We start from the raw sequence: 7,237 nt of genomic DNA on the forward strand, positions 1-7,237 counted from the left end.
AGAGAGAGAGAGAGAGAGAGAGAGAGAGAGAGAGAGAGAGAGAGAGAGAGAGATCCAACCATTTCATTAAGCCTTAGGAACCAAACAAAACTCAGAAGGCTCAGGAAGTTCTCAAAACAAGACACAAGATTCACAAGGTCATAGGAGCAGTAACAACTGTGTGTGATGGCGTGGAGGTAGGGTAGCTCTCCAACTTATTGAGTGCTTTCAAGTTGTGCAGGGAGGGTCCCTCTTTAGTGTCCTCACTCATGGTGGGGTGGGCTTTGTGGCAACACAGTGGTCTTTGAGTTATGCACGCTCTTGTGAATAACCTTTTACCCAACTTCTGTGTGTTATCGAAACAAACTGACTGGCTCACTGAGCTAGACTAGGGAGGAATTATTTCTTTGGTTTGTCATTGCTCTGAGTAAATAGACATTTGTTCTTGTTTACTTACACACACACACACACACACACACACACACACACACACTCACACCTCTGAAAGCCTTCTCAAACGATAATGGATGATTTCAGGACATTAGTGGTTCATTTTGCCTTTTCTGAATATAACATCTAGTGGCCAACTAATCCTGTACTGATGTCTTCAGGGACAGGCTGAGGATGAATATCAGAAGTGACTAAGAGACTTCACTCCTCCTTTTGGGAGACAGCATCCTCCCATACAGAGTGACAGCATGGAAATTCACTCCCTGCCTTCTTTTCAGAATGAATCAAACCATCTCTATCCCAAATTGCATTTGGAAGTGATCTCCACACATTTATAGGTTAGAGCGTTCTCCTCAGAGCTGCCCAACCTGCCGGACTGCCAGAGGGGCCTGGACACATCTGAGAGCACGTCACAGGTTTTAGCTGGGAGTCGCAGACAATGACTTCTAAACTCCTGTCTGCTGGGTCACCCTTGGCCTGGGAAGACTTTCTCATCTCTGTCTGTACAGATTTGGAAGAGAGAGAATGAAGGCTGAGAGAAGACAGCAGCATGTGTGTCTGGGTTCACAGGACACGATCTCCACTGCTCCGGGGAAGATGATGACTCATTTGATTTCTGTACGGCTCATTTTCTCTTTCTTTGAGTGGGAATACCAACAAGTTGCCAGAGCCCTTCTTGGAAAGGGAGAGGCACAAGTCAGAGAGCCCTTTTAATGGACTTAGCATAGGTAACTATCAGTGCTAAAGGCCACGAGGGTAAGCGACAGAGTACCTATGAGCAGCAATGGCCAGGGAATAGATAAAGCCTAGTGTCACAAACCTGTTGTCCCCGATATGTGGGTGACTGAGGCCGAAGGATCACAAATCAGAGTTGCTTGGATTGCTGAGTGACTGTGAGGCTAGACTGTGAAAGTTAATGACAACCTGTGTTAAAGTAGAAAGCAAGGAGGATCACTTCAGGTATAGAGGTAAAGCATTTGCCTAGCATGCCCAAGGTCCTAGGGTCAATCCCCAGTACTGAAAGAAAAAAAATGAATAAAGTAAGCAAGTAGGCATATCCACCTCCTGGAGACATCACCCCTGTTTCTTACAAGTGAAGAAAATTATCTTATGATCAGGTCATAAAATACCTACACATGTAGGAAGGGTGTGCCCTCAGCTCCTTTGATTCTCTACCTGCTAATCTTTCTACTTCCTCATTCGGCCATCCAAAACTTCAGGTGAGAGCCTAGAATGCAAGACCAGCCTCATGAGGAGACCTTAAGATGCCTAACAACACATTCACCCAGCATGAGGCTTTAGCCACCCACAAAAACTTATGTATTAGTACAGTCGGGCTGCCAAGGAGCCTGGCCATTTCCCACTGAAATCCAGACTGGGCTTCCAGCATTCTGGTTACAACAGTAGATGTGGGATGGGATTCTCGGTTACCTGCCTCAAGAAAAACATTTAGTTATATTTGTGGTGGCTTAAATAAGAATAGCTTCCATAGGCACATATATTTGAATGCTTAGTCACAGGGAGTGACACTGTTTGAAAGGATTAAAAGGATCAGGAAGTATGGCTTTAGAGGAAGTATGTCACTGGGGGTGAGCTTTGAGTTTTCAATATCTCACTCCAGGCCACCAAGTTCTTCTCTCTCTCTCTCTCTCTCTCTCTCTCTCTCTCTCTCTCTCTCTCTCTCCATCTCCATCCCCCTCTTTCTTTCTCTATCTATGCCTATGGATCAGGAAGCCTCTCAGCTTCAAGGCCATGCTTGCCTGTGTGTCTCCATGCTTCCTGCCATGATGGTAATGGCCTAAGCCTCTAAAACTGTAAGAAACTCACCCAACTAAATGGTTTCCTTTATAAGAGCTGCCTTTGTTGTGGTGTATCTTCATGACAATAGAACAGTGTCCAAGACCTTATATTCCTTTGGTTATTTCATACAGAAATACTGTGAATTTATATTATTCTACTCTTACTCCCCAAATCCTAATCCTCTTTGCTCTCCCCCTCCATTCTCTTCCTGACACATTTTTTTTTTTTTGAATGACTCACTAATGTGTATGGGTATAGAGCCATCCACCGGAGCATCTATCATGGGCATAATACTGAAGAGAACTATCTCTTCCTTAGTGGCCCTCAACAGCCAGATATAGCTCCTCAGATAGGTGTGGAAACTCACAAGCTCCTTTCGTGTCCATGTTGGCATGTTGATAGCTCGATCTTCTACAGCTCTTATACAGACAATTGCAGCTGCTATGAGTTCATGAGTATAACCTGTGTCCTGCTGGGTCCAGGAGATACTGTTTCATAGCATTCCTCCCCAACCTCTGGCTCTTAACAATCTTTCCATCTTCATTCCCATAATGTTCCCTGGTCCCAGGCATGGGGACAAGATGTAGATACCCTGATCACGGTTGACCTCTCCTCAGTTACATATTCTGTGCAGTTTGACCAGTTGTGAGCCTCTGTGTGGATCACATACCATGTCCAGTCTTCCTGGTGGTGCTTCTTACTTGTGAGGAGACATTACAAAATGACACAAGGGAAAATTTAAAAGTGTGAGTGTGTGTGTGTGTGTGTGTGTGTGTGTGTGTGTGTGGCACTGGACTCTGTCTTTTTGCTGATTGCACTGTCCTAATGTCAATTGCATGGCCCTGCTCATGTACTTTGGTTACATAAATTATCACCAGTGCAGGAAGCTGAGACATTTCTGTGCCATTTCTATACTTCTCCTGACTCTAAAATTATTTTGACAAAAAATTATAAGCCCTGCACCATCCTTCTCCCAGAAAATTATCCCAAGGAAGTCAAGACACATACAGATGCCGTTGGAGTATCTACCTCAGGACATTTTCAAGGAATCTTTATCCAGTTGTTCAAATGAGGCACCACATGTCCATTACTCTAGGCCGAGAGTGGCGGGTCACAGTGAAGGAGAGCTGGCTCTGTGGCACTTGTCCAACTTCATTGAACCACTCAGCACCACTGCGCTGTAGTATCTCATCTGGAAATCGTGTGTGCTATGATAATGCCAGCCTGCCTCACTGCTGAGTCTGAGTCGGTCTGTGGAGGGTCTACATAAAATAGAACCGGATACTGTATACATGCTCAATAAAGAAGCACTCTAGTGAGTTTAAGAACAGCGTTGGGTAGGAGAGAGGGCTTAGTCAGTGAAGTGCTTGCTGCGCAAGCATGAGGACCTGAGTTCAGATCCCTATTCCCCATGCAAGAGGTTGGTCATCACAGTGCATGCCTCTCTAAGTCCCAGTGCTGGGAATGCAGTGATAGGGATCCCTGGGGTGTGCTAGCCAGATAGTATAGGCAAATCAACAGGGTGGAAGGTCAGTATAAAAAAAATAGGTGGAGAACAATTGAGAAATCTATAATTAATGTCTGGCTTCCATAACCATGAACACACACACACACATATACACCCACACACACACAAGCATGCACACACACTATACACATACACTATATACACACACTACAAACACACATACACACACATGCACACACACATACACACACATATGCACACATACTACACACACACACACACACACACACACACACACACACACACACAGAGCCAGTGGGGCTGGGGAGATGGTTCATCAATTAAAGCACTTATCTCAAATGAGGTTTGGAATTGGGTCCCAGGAGACCTGTATAAATGCCACATGAGCATGACATCCTGCTTACAATTCCATCCCCAGAAGGCAGAATTGGGAGTTTGTCCAAATAAGGTGACTACCAAGACTAGCCAGTAGTGAGAAGCTCTGGGTTTAACTGAGAGACTCTGCCTCCGTGAGTAAGGTGAAGAAGCCATCATGGTTGATTGCTGACATCACATCAACATGGACTTCACATGGGCACATGCCACACACACACACACACACACACACACACACACACACACACACACACAAATGGAAAAAGAAAAGAAAAAGAGCAGCTACTAATAGTCTGAAAGCATGCTTTCAGTTGGGAAAAATTGGAGACTATGAAATCATATTCACACTGTCGGTGCCAGTTTTTAAAGATTTGGAGATATATAATGTAGTCAGTGGAAGGCATGGCTACAATATTATCAGTAATGAGCGCCTTGCATTTTCCCTTCTAAATTCTTCTCTGGTTTCTAACTCGAACTCAATGGGCATCACTACTCTGCAGTTTTAAGTGGAGAATGAAATGCCATCCTTGGGTGAATATATAGATGCCCACCCCCACCCCAGAAGCTCTGCTTGGTCAAGCTTAGTCTCTGTTATCATACACCAGAGTGTCTCTGCCATGTGTTAATTGTTCCTAAGGAAAGAGAAGTAACGCCAAAGCTCCTGAGGTGTGTGCTTATTTGCTGTTGTTTATATTAGGGTGTCTGGGAACTCTGAGATACCTGTGCATACATCTGCCCGTCATGCGTTCATCATACTCCAGCAGTCATCCCCTGATCCCTTGGAGACAACCATCTTCCAACCTCCTTGTTCTCCCGCTCAGACAGGAATTTCTAGGAGAACAAATGGCTCTTCACATGACACCAATCCAGGGATTGTTGTCTAGGATCTGGCAATATCTTCCCCAATTTTTCTCTCCACACCTGTAATGGAGTCTACCCATCCTGCTAACTTCTGTCCTTGGGCCTATCTGCTCTCAGGAAGGTTCTTGGCGGGCACTTGCTTCCTCACCACAGATGCAATGTGACCAACTGCCTCCCACTCCTGGCACCGTGCATAGCCTACATCACTTTAACTATGACCCAAATAAACCTTTGCTCTTTTAAGTTGCTTTGGTCAGCGGCTTTGTTACAGCAAGAGGAAAAGTCACTAATATAAAGCAGAAAGAGGTGAAGACAAAGTCTCCAGGGACTATTGGGGTCCTTCTGCTCTGCTGGAAGAGTACCAGTGTTCCCTCCATACAGCATCTTCTGGGATGTCGTTTTTTGAAGGTTTCCACTCCTCTCCTTTCATGTATTCACAAGCATCCCCCCTGACCCTGAAGGAATACTTGTTTGTGACATCTCCTCATTTAAAATTCCAACCATTGATGGGTCTATAATTCTACAATGAATTTGTGTTGTGCTTGAGTGTCAGCTCTGCATATCCCTGTGCTGGAGACTCTATCTCCAAAGTCATACATGAACAGTGTTTGGAAGTGTAATCTTTAAGTAGGGAGTGGTCATTGGAGCATGAAGACTGTGGCCCCTGAGTGGAATAATCTGATAATGGATTGGAGGGCTACAGTTTGCTCTGGCTCTTGGAGTGGTACCCTGTGCCTGACCACGCCCTGCAGAAAGACCCTAACCAGAGGCAGAGTAGATATTGGCATCAAGTCAATTTAGACCTTCTAAATTTTCCTTCTTTATAAATTACCCACCTATGGCTTTTACTTACAGCAACAGTATTGACTTAAGGTCATTTGCTTGATTATTGTTTTCATTTTCACTCCTGAAAAGTTGGGCGCAACATGCTCTGAACTGGGTGGTCCATGCTGTGGGTATCCACTAAACCATCTCCGGATGCTGGGTTCATGGGATGAGGAAAGAATGCAGCTATTACTCCCTAACCTAGAAGTCCGTCTTTGCACAACTTGCTTTCCTGGACAACTGATGTCTTAGGGTGGTTGAGAACTGCAGTACTGGCCTTTTCCACTGTGGCCACTGGATGACAGTATGGAGGATCATATCACAGAGATGCAGCCCTTTGACACACAAGCTATGTCTCTCTCAGATCTCCCCTCAAGCTCCTGAGCATCTCAAGGCCAGGTGAGAAGAGATGAGCCTAGCCCTGGGCAGTGACCCAACTAAATGCACCTGTATGATGATGTATCATGTTGGAGTTCTTCCACAGGATAGTGGTTTGTGGGGAGATGTGAAAGAAGCCAGAAAAGAACAAAACCAAACAACCAAACAACCAAACAACCAAACAAAACAGCTTTCCCAGCCCAGCCATGACAGGCTGTTTCAAGTTGGTTAAGATGAGCAGATTCACCTGTTTGGATCACATCACTGTCCCTGAACAATAAGAATGGCTCCCCAGAGACCTTTCCGTGTGTTTTCATCTGTCGCTCAGGGGAAAGACTGGGGCAGCTTGTCCTCTCTGAATGACTTGTATATGTATGATTATTCATTTCAATCTTTTCAAAGATGCTGATGCTGTCCAAAAGATGCTGAGGTGATAAGAAGCAGGAGCCAGGCATCCTGTCATCCCCAACACTCATAATGCAGTCTGGGTGCTAGTACAGGGGCTGCAGAAGTTTGCTATGTTCTGAGGGACACTCTGGTCAAATCTCCTACATCTTAGCTACCAGGTATAAATTACGGGAGCTAATACAAGGCAGTACCACATTAACCCTAAAGAATACAACTGGACAGGGCATAGAACAATAGAAGAGTCATAGTGATAGAAGTCAGAAATGGTCTACGGTACCCAGAGAAGACTAGATGTGGTTCAAATAAGATCCAGGGACCAGACTTGGAAGTGTACAGGTGGACTCGTGAGGTGGTACAGTGGGCACTAGCAACCAACCTGACCACTTGAGATCATTCCCTGGAACCAACATGGTATAATGAGAGAACTAACTCTTACAAATTATCCTCTGAACTCTACACATGTACGTACACACACACACACACACACACACACACACACACACACACAGAGTTGACAGGTAGAAACCAATACTCACAAATTGTCTTTTGAACTCTACACATGTGCACACACAAACACATATATACACAGAGAGAAAGAAAGAGTTGATAGACAGAAACCAACTCTCACAAATTGTCTTCTGAACTCTATACATGTGCACACACAAGCACACA

At 44.9% G+C, this 7,237-nt stretch overlaps 1 protein-coding gene across 2 annotated transcripts in view; it reads right to left on the reverse strand.

Moving 5' to 3' along the window:
- The window catches only part of Maf (MAF bZIP transcription factor), a 356,304-nt gene that overhangs the window by 26,788 nt on the left and 322,279 nt on the right, over window positions 1-7,237 (reverse strand). The gene's annotated exons all lie outside the window — the stretch shown is intronic.

This window comes from Mus pahari, chromosome 20 (assembly GCF_900095145.1).
Source record: "Mus pahari chromosome 20, PAHARI_EIJ_v1.1, whole genome shotgun sequence".
In the NCBI taxonomy this organism is placed as follows: Eukaryota; Metazoa; Chordata; class Mammalia; order Rodentia; family Muridae; genus Mus; species Mus pahari.